The 10,424-nt window shown below is 39.9% G+C and overlaps 1 long non-coding RNA gene across 1 annotated transcript; it reads left to right on the forward strand.

Annotated features, from left to right (window-relative positions):
• The first annotated feature begins 5,151 nt into the window (after positions 1 to 5,151).
• On the forward strand, positions 5,152 to 6,222 carry LOC134648542 (uncharacterized). The gene is made up of 3 exons (XR_010096902.1): positions 5,152 to 5,310; positions 5,787 to 5,885; positions 6,142 to 6,222. It is a non-coding gene; the product is annotated as an uncharacterized LOC134648542 (long non-coding RNA).
• The last annotated feature ends 4,202 nt before the right edge of the window (positions 6,223 to 10,424 follow it).

Consider the following 10,424-nt stretch of genomic DNA (forward strand, 5'->3'; position numbering starts at 1 on the left):
AAGAAAATTGCGTTTTTGTCGGTGAAATATTGCGTTTATTATCGTTTTTGGAAGTTAAAAAAAACTTAAATTTTGAAACTTTCAGGTCCTGTATTTTTGTAATTTTTCAATATTTTATTTTAATATCCACATTATTGTGATAAATTGCTCGTTTGCTATCTATTTTACTAGATTTTGTTATAAAATTCAACATGTGTCATCATCCCTATTCTCTGCGCGAGAAAGCTGCCTCCCTCAGCCGTTTGCCGAGCGCCTTATGGAGCATCTGTGCGCCTCTGCCCCACGAACCAAGTGTCTCGACGGAATATTTTTATTGATTACTCGGTGCCACTTGCTGGTCCCAATAACCGTTCAACCGTTTACCCAGTGTCAAATTAAAGGTAACCATGGTAACTCCAGGTTTAACCGGTTAACACTGGTTTAGTGGAATGGTGCAAATGACCCTCAGGGCGCGTGTACACGCTGCCGCTTCCGCGCCGCCGCCGCACCTTCGCGCTATGTACACGAGACACGTATAGCCCGCCGCCGCGCCGCCGCCACGGGTTTTACGCGTCTCGTGTACATAGCGCGAAGGTGCGGCGGCGGGCTTTACGCGTCTCGTGTACATAGCGCGAAGGTGCGGCGGCAGCGCGGCGGCGGCGCGGAGGCGGCACCGTGTACACGCGCCCTCAGTAATGTTCCGTTACTACTAGCAGAGCTAGTAGCAAAGTCTTTTTTTTTCTAAGCTTTTGTACAAAACGCTGTGCTTTTCTGCCCTTAACCCTTTAAGGGCACTGATTACCACTGATTACCAGTCCGCTGGACGACATCGGCCTGTCAGTTAGAACAAAAAGTTGACAGTTCCGAACAACTGACAGGCCGATACCGTCCGGCGGACTGGTAATCAGTGGGCCCCTTTAGGCAAGAGGCAAATCAAGCCGTTCATACTCGTACATCAGGCGGCCTACCCAAGGTGACAATCTTATCGCTTGCGCTTCGCCATCGAATCGCTAGGTGTCTCTCTATCGCTCTTCCATATTAGTGTGACAGTGTCAGATGCGTTTCGTTTTCTACGGAGCGTTAGCGATTGGCATGTTGTTTACGGGGCCTGGTCGGGCGAAATGTTTGGATGACCTTGAATTGCCGCTCGTCGCACCGCTTGCGTCCAGTCCGCGGCCTAAAACTCCCTTGAATTTTGAATAATTTGCGCACGTTGGACGCGGTGCCACGGTACACTCCAAGTAATGACTTCGAATGATATTCAAATAAAAGATAATAATGTACTGACACTTTTTTTGCACGAAAACAAGTAACCGAAGACACAAAGATTGTAAAATAAATCAACGAACAAGTTATAAAACCCATCTTTTATCTCGTCAAAGTTGTCAAAGTGTTGCGAAACACTTTTAACGAGAAACAGAAGATTGCGCTGTAACAATAACAAGCCATAAACAGGAAAAAAGATTTAAGAAATTGTTCGCGAAAACGCGACTAAATTCAATTAAAAATCAAAAGAATTAGTAAAAGTTATAACCTCGTTCGTTCAAAGACTAAAATTATAAGATTTGCAGCAAATATAATTGCCTCTGGAATTTGAGCTTTACTGTGAAGGGTTATGAATGACATTTTGTTTGGTTTTAGTTGACCTTGGACGGTGTTATGCCAAAGTGCTTATTGTTATATAATCTTTGAACATAAAAAGAGGAGAAGGTAGTTCACAGATTTATTAGTTTAAGAAAGTTTTCCAAGACAATACGTACCTACATAGTTTAGATGATATTCGGATTGCCTGGTGACTACAGCAGCGTTGACTCGGGCTACGTCACTGTCAATCTTCTTGATAAAATGAGTGAAGGATTCAAGTTCTAATCGCAGCAGTAACGCAATTTATCATGTTTACGCTAGACGCTTCGTTTTTTAGGGTTCCGTAGCCAAATGGCAAAAAACGGAACCCTTTTAGATTCGTCATGTCTGTCTGTCTGTCTGTCTGTCTGTCTGTCCGTCCGTATGTCACAGCCACTTTTCTCCGAAACTATAAGAACTATACTGTTGAAACTTAGTAAGTAGATGTATTCTGTGAACCGCATTAAGATTTTCACACAAAAATAGAAAAAAAAACAATAAATTTTGGGGGTTCCCCATACTTAGAACTGAAACTCAAAAAAAATCTTTTCATCAAACCCATACGTGTGGGGTATCTATGGATAGGTCTTCAAAAATGATATTGAGGTTTCTAATATCATTTTTTTCTAAACTGAATAGTTGGAGCGAGAGACACTTCCAAAGTGGTAAAATGTGTGTCCCCCCCCCCCCTGTAACTTCTAAAATAAGAGAATGATAAAACTAAAAAAAATATATGATGTACATTACCATGCAAACTTCCACCGAAAATTGGTTTGAGCGAGATCTAGTAAGTAGTTTTTTTTTTTATACGTCATAAATCGCCTAAATACGGAACCCTTCATTGGCGAGTCCGACTCGCTCTTGGCCGCTTTTTATGGTAAGTAATAAAATGACATGTCGGACGCCTTGGCCCGGGCACGGCTCGGTCTAGCGTGAGTCACGCTTTAGGCATTGCCCCTCATCAGCGCTGCAGCAGTATTGTCGCAACCGTAAATCTGCTGCAGTCCGAAGAGGCACGCTTGTGTCCAATAGTGGTTACTTTTCGGCTCATATGATGACTAAAGGAAGGTACGATTACGCATTTAATAGTGAACCATCTGCTCTCACCAAGTTGTCGTCGAAATGGCGCCTGTCAAAAGTTTCTGAGTCCATCGAACGCGGTGGACCGTGAGTTTTTATAATTAAGCACCCTTATTGGGGATGGCACTAGCCATGAGATATAGCGGATCTGGACCAAGGTTATTATTATAACCTCAATACTTTGTCAACAACTTTACTAAATAGTTTCCTATACAGATGGAGCCTGTCAGCACTGCAGGGATCGGATACCGGTATTTTTTGTATGGGAACGGAAACGGTATTTCTTCTTGGTCCAACACGTTGGCAGGCGTTCCGCAAGGCGGCGTGCTGTCTCCTTTGTTGTTCTCCATATTCATAAATTCAATTACTTCTAACCTAACTTCACATTATCACCTTTATGCCGACGATCTTCAGATTTACTCACAGGGCGTTATTGGCGAACTCACGTCTGCTATCCGTAAAGTGAATAGCGACTTAGACAAAATCTCAAATTGGAGTCGCAGTTTTGGCCTAAAAGTTAATCCGTCAAAGACACAGACTATTATAATAGGTAGCCCAAAACTGCTTCCCAGAATTGACTTTAACAACCTCTCTCCTATTTACTTTAATGGCGTTTTAATTCCCTACTCGCAGAAGGTAAAAAACCTTGGCATCATTATGGATAGGACCTTATCGTGGGGTCCTCAGGTGGGCGAAGTCAGCAGGAAGATGTTCGCGGCAGTTGCTTCCCTCAGGAGATTACGAAACTTCCTTCCCATTCCTACTAGAATTGCCCTCGCACAAACTCTTCTCCTCCCTATTCTGGATTACGCTGACGTTGCTTATCTCGATCTCACTGAGGAGCAACTTAATAAGCTTGAGCGTATCCAAAATGTCTGCATTCGGTTTATATTTGGGCTACGCAAATATGACCATGTCTCCCACTTCCGGTCGCAGCTCAAGTGGCTCCCTATTCGCCTACGTCGTAACTCCCACGTTTTGTCACTTCTGTATTCCATTCTTTTTAACCCCGCAACTCCCCGCTATCTCAAAAACCGTTACAGCTATCTCCGTTCGGTTAGGTCCTCCCAGAATTTTCTTCTTTCTGTCCCGTCATCCTCGTCTAAATTCTATACTAATTCTTTCACTTTCCAATCTGTTCGACTATGGAATTCTCTGCCTGCAGACGTAAGGTGCGCCCAGTCTCCTAATTCTTTCAAGAGACTCGTTAAACTTCACTTTTTATCTGCTCCGTAATACTTTTACCTGTTTCCTTTTCCCTATAGCTGGCATATTTACACATATATTTATATATATATGTATGTATTTATGTATGTATATGTGTATGTATATGTATCTTATTTTATTTTATTTTTATTTGTGTTATACTGTTTTTGTATTGTGTTTTTCTGTGCTAAAATTCTTATATTGAATATGAAACACCTACTGACATGACATAAATTTATTAATTTCCGCTACCTAAAGGTTGTCTGGAAGAGATCGCTTTTTAGCGATAAGACCGCCTGTTGTTTAACCTCTTCTTCCTGTATTATCCGTATTGTTTTCTGTAATGAGGTGTGCAATAAAGAGTATTTGTATTGTATTGTATTGTATTTTTTCGTGCTTTGCTAATTACTTCATTTCTAATTGGGCAATCTAATAATACGAAGTCGCTACCTAAACACACAACTGAGTCCTACATTTCGAAACTACACAAAAATATGGTTATTTCGAAGTTTTTGCAAAAAACCGGTTCCGATCCCTGGTCAGCAGTTTGTGAATCCGTTGGATACGTACGTTGCGGTGGACCGTGAGTTTTTATAATTAGCACATAACGAGGGTTGCCTGGTGAAACCCAATAAGTGACGAAAAGTGAGATTTTAATGTAAAGAAAGTTTTAGATTGATTCGATATCGCTCAATCTAATGGTAAAATCGGATAAGCGGATTTGACGTGTATCACGGAAATATGCCGAGTTGTTAACCCAATAAGTACTTGATTTGAAGTTTTAATTTAGAACTAAATACTACAAGTACATTTAAGGCTTCAGTTTTTAGTATTACTTAGTGGAAGAACCACACAAGACACATTTATAGGTATTTAGTGCAGAGTAATTTATACTAAATTCAAGTAAACACACAATGTAGAACCAGTTACTATTACTTATCCCGTCTTACCTCATTACGATTCGAACCTTAAGACGATTTTAGTAAGAATTAAAATACGTTTAAAGCATTTGTCGGATTCTACTTTTACGATATTTTTTATTAAACGTACAAACTATTTAAAAGAGTAACCCAATAAACAAACTTATAATAAGTATTCATTAAAAATATTTATTTTAGTCTAATTATCGGATTCTCGCACGGGCCTTTAACAAATTTCTTTAAAAAGTTGTTCGGAGAAGAATCCAATAAGTATTTTTGACGACCGCAAGGTCATGCGCCGCCTCGACAGGTAGTGACTAGTTACGCGATTCACACGATCGCAAGCGCTGCGCTTCGTCGTTGCATAGTTATTTTAATTGAAAATAGCTGTTAAAAGTTGTGTATTGTATTAATGAAGGTTGTGTATGTGTTAAAAGTTGTGCGATGGGTGACCGAGGCAGAAAATTAGTGCAACTAGCCTGCAGTAACAGGCTAGAAACAGGTAAAATCTAATTTTCTAACCTAGAAATACATTTAGAATTGTCGTACAAAATAAGGATACCTAATCATGTTATGACCTAATCGCCTGAACGATATACTTCGTGTTTATAGTACTGTGTTTAAATAACAATATATCTAAGATATTGAAACCGTTAATAAATTACGAAAAGCAGTGCGAGGGTTGCGTGGTCAAACCCGATAAGTGGAGCAAATGTGTTTTTGAAATTGTAACTGTAGGTAAATTAAATGACGTTCATATACCAATCACAAATTATCGGGTTTGACCACTCACCCCTTTAATTGTTGTAGTTTCATTTAGTGCGACTTCAAGCGAGCTTATCGGGATTTAGCACTAACTATCAATCGAACCACGCGACTTTGAGTGATGCTTACCGTACAAAACAATAAAAATGTAGTTTAAATTAAATTATGCTTGCTTAAATTATTGAATAATAATTATTATTTTTTGCGTTCCAGCGGGATCAGGTGGTTCTAATAACAGATTTTCTATGTCGGGACCTAGTGTTTTAACGGCAAACGAAAACATAAGATGTTAACTGCAAAACAATAATGATGGTAAGTTTCCATGGTTTAAAGATCCGTAATAGTATATTGTGCATTAACCTCGTAAGTCCCCGCGTACTTGTAAAAGTACAAAATAGTCCGCAAAATACCTGTACATTATTGTACTTATGGATAAGATCAATAATTAAAATATGTATTGTGTATGCCCTTATTTGTACTTACCCGAGTTTATAATCCCGTTACTGCCCGTGAATGATTTTAAGTTATTGTGTTTTTGGCACTCATACTTTAATTTATTCGTTTTCAGACAATGACTCCTCCGATCTTGATGAATCGCAAATTGATATCGCCGCCCAAATGCACAATATTGTCACCGATGATAATAATATTACGGCAGACTCAAGTAAGTCTTTTGAAGATTATATAAAAAAAATGATATTAGGATCCATTCGTTAACTATGTTAATATGTAACTTAATTTATTGTGCTTATATTTATTTCCAGATGATGAAAGTAATTTATTTGGCAGTGACTATTCGGATGAAGATCCCACTTACGTGCCAGATCCTAAGGACTATTCACCAAAGCAAATAGATTCAGACTCTGATTTTATTCCTGAAAGTCCGAATGCTTTCTCCAAACAGGAAGACTTTTTTTGGTGGTGTTTTAGATCGAGTTTGGATTTCTGTAGAAGGTGACTATTCAGCAGCAGCTTATGTTCAAGATTCAGATTCAGAAAACGATACACCTCAGCAAAATGATTCCGGCCATGATATTATTATTCCTGAAACTCCCAGCCCATGCAAACAGCAGAAACGTTCCTTGTCGATATTTAACAACGTTTGTATTTCTGGAGAAGGTGAATGCATAAAAAGAGCTTCTTCTTATGTTCCAGATTCAGAGGACGACCCATTAAAAGTATTACATCCAACTGACTCTAGCTGCAATGATAGTATGATCCCTGAAAGTTCAGGTGTTCGTTCACAAGTGGAAGACACTGTTTACTTTATTGTAGACAATATTTTAGACAGAGTTTGGAGTCGTGTCAAACCCTTGAAGCGACGTAAGCAAGCTAAGCCATCTGAATGGAAAATAAATATCGCCAAAAAGCGAAAAATGGAAGGGCTACCTTGTGTGACCCAAGGCATTAAGCGTCCTGCTAAAGTTCCAAAGCCTATTGAATGTGATAAATCCCAATTCAAATGTACTGAAAAGTCTTCCGAAGAAGAACGTAGCAGTTTGTGCCGTTATTTCTACAGTATGGATTTCCGAGCAAGAAAGAACTTTATTCTTTCTTGCATAAAAATTCAGCCTGTTAAAACTAGAAAAGTACAGAAGGCATCTAATAAAAAGAAGCGTTCATATAGTAAAAAATGTTTCTTTCAAAAACCAATGATACCACGAATGAGGCCGTGAACTGATACTGATACTGATACTGATACTAGGGGTAACTCCAGCCAGCAGATCCTGCAGCAAGGACTAGGAAGAGGAGACTACAGGGGGGAGGCGTAGTTGAGGCAAATAGTCCTGTAAGCTCGTATGACTCTGCTGATTCAACCTAAGCGGCATCGAGTCAGTGGAGGTGTCAGCGTCACCTCACACCGGCTAAGCCTCAAACGCGAAATCAAACAAAGTACGCGCGCAAACCAGCTTATTACGCAACAACCCCTGCCACCCCTCCGTAGGCGCCCGCAGCCTGCCCGAGACACCGGAGCACCCAGTAGATAGGACTGGAGTGTAGGGTTTGCAGTCAGGATAGTAGGAGAGACGGGAAATTTTGAGCCGACCCGAATACAGGCATCGTGAAGTCAGCATGGGGTAGATAGATACTATACTTGGTGTGTAATAAATACTTGGTTGTGAGGGAATATGACTGCTTTTTCTTCCTGTCTTCTTCATGTCTTCTTCTTCATCTTGTCTTTATTACGTAATCTCTGATCTAATCAAAGCGTGCTAGGTCACTTGGGGCTCCGTATTAGATATCCTACCGCTAGTGCCGCCACCGTTTTCCGTTTCCTCTGGCTCTGATTCCGTGTCCGTTTCCGGTTGTTTGTATATTTTTTTTTTTCCGCTTGTTTTTTTTTAGGCTGCTTCTGTTTTCAGATATGTACTCCAAATAGGATCGGGGTCGGTTAGTAAGTATAGTGTCGAATGTCGTTAAGTGAGTCCTCCCACGTATATATCGGGCGTCCCTCCTTCCTCTCTTTCTCTTTATATTCCAGAGCTGCGTGGAGTGCTGCGTTTTCTTGCGATAATGAAGAAGGCAGGTAGTGGTCATTAAGTTTCTTGATCGACGACCAAGTATGTGCTTGCGTAGCGTACGGTGAGCTTCGGTAAGGTGGACGAAGGATTTTGTCCTGTTGTATAAGTGTAGTGTAGCACAGGTAGCGCAGCTTGTAGATATAGGAATTTCTAGGGGGACCTTTTTTTTTCCCAGGAGGCACGAGTAAGTAATATCTACCGGTTGGTATAATGGTTGACGTTTGTTATATTATTACTCAGTTGGCATAAAAAGAAAATCACAACTTGCGAGGTCCTTTACTTTATATAAAATAATAATAAAGATAGATAGTAGTTTAATCACGCTAGGACATACAAAACTGGATTTTAGCACTGCACAACACAGACACTTCTAACACAATAAAACCGCAAAAACACAGAGTTTGCACATCAGCATATTACATATTTACTTCGGGCATGAGAAAATTGCACTATCACTTTGATTAAAAAAAACACAAACGAAACAATTCAATAAAAATTACAGAAATATATATTAATAGAGTTTCACTTGAATTGATTGTTAAACCTGAATATTATTTGGTAGTTAGGGCTAAAGACCCATGACACCCTCTTCCCGTTCCGGTATCTTAACTTCATATTTCTCAATGCAAATATTCCATTTACGGTTATACTTGGTAGGTATCTCTTAGTTTGCAATTCATATATCGACGATATAAATATATAAAACAATTGTATGGTATTATTTTGAAGTCTCTACCAGCATACCTGTTACATTCCTTCAATTCCTCGCGCCCCGGCGTGGTCGTGGTGAAAGTAGCCGTGCCTCGTACCCTTTTTTTTGGCATTTATTGCAACTGCACATGTTGTGATGGGCTGTAAGACCCTTGAAGCCGGATAGTATAAAAAATAATTCTGAAGCGGTGTCCGCCATTACTTCTGCGGGCCTTTGTATTTTGATTCGTTTCTTTGAGCCGACTGTCTTGCGTATTTTGCTCGCCTTTTACAACCCTTTACAATCGCCCAGTATGTCTCGCTGTACATTGAAATCAGTGGGTTCCGTAAGAGGTCCCTTCTTTCCCTTTTTAAGCTACACCCACCTACAGGCATAGGCATCTTTCTTACTCAATTACCTCTATCCTAACCCAGTCCAGTTGTTAGGAATAAAATAAAGTTGCCGCTATAGGTATACAGTAGGCACATGAGACTGCCACGACATTATCTGAAGTAACAACTTCCACCAACCAAACTCGTGCGAAGTAAAAAAAATTGTGTACAAGCAGCGTCCCTCGTGAGTCGTGACGCATGTTAATTTAGAACAAATTTGGAATGGTATTGTAACGACGAAATTAACATAGAGTTCGTTTTATCAACTTGCATCTTTCGGTACTTATACTAGTATGTAGTTGCCTGTTTTGGGGCAAGATTGAAGGTAATCGTCTACATTTGCTCGTAAAGAGACAGCAACATACAGGTACTCAACATAGTTCAAGTATTGCTTGTACTGCTACCCTGCTTAAAACAGACAATGCAATTATACAGAGATTCAATCCACATGAGCATGTTATTTGGAGGTAAAATGGAAATCTCTCACCAGGTAACTCGTACTCATGTCTCGACTTCGCTGAGGTTTACTTCGGCGTATGCGCAGTGATTTTACACATTTTAAAATAATAAAAAATACGTTAAACCGGCATTTCTCGGGATGAGATATTTTAATAGTAATGAATAGAATCATAGAATCGAAACCGAAACACACAAAACGCGCGCGGTCATTTATATACAAAAAAAAAAGGCACAGTCCGGCCCGGCCCGCACATCTGGCGACAAAATGGTATAGCGTACACCCTTGTAAATCACCCCGGGACGCGTCCGACCTCGGTGACGGTCAAAACAAAACTCCCTACCACGAATGAGGCCGTGAACTGGCTGAAAATTAAAAGGACTAGGTACGTGAAAGGAGATTTCAAAATTTACTTCAATTACGACATGTCCGAGGATTTTCGTCAGTTAGATGTTTCGAGACAAAAGCCAAATATAACTAACCTATAACAAGAGCTAAGAGACAGTCTAACCCACCATCAGTTGCAATGCCATGGCCAGAAGAGTTAGAGCCAAGATACAGTAGTCAGTTACCTATAAGCATTGCTAAAAAAAAGATTTAGAGACCATGTGCAGGAAACAAATTATACCTGAGGAGTAACATGGATGGATAAGAAGCCTAAAAACATTTGCTGGCAAAGCACCAAATGTTTCAGATGAAGAATAATTCTGTTCTCACTTGTAGATTTACTTCTTTTTTTGAGTTTTTTATAAGTAATAAAACCTCTTAGTAACATTAACGGCTTTTTTC

This window comes from Cydia amplana, chromosome 5 (genome assembly GCF_948474715.1).
Source record: "Cydia amplana chromosome 5, ilCydAmpl1.1, whole genome shotgun sequence".
NCBI lineage: Eukaryota > Metazoa > Arthropoda > Insecta > Lepidoptera > Tortricidae > Cydia > Cydia amplana.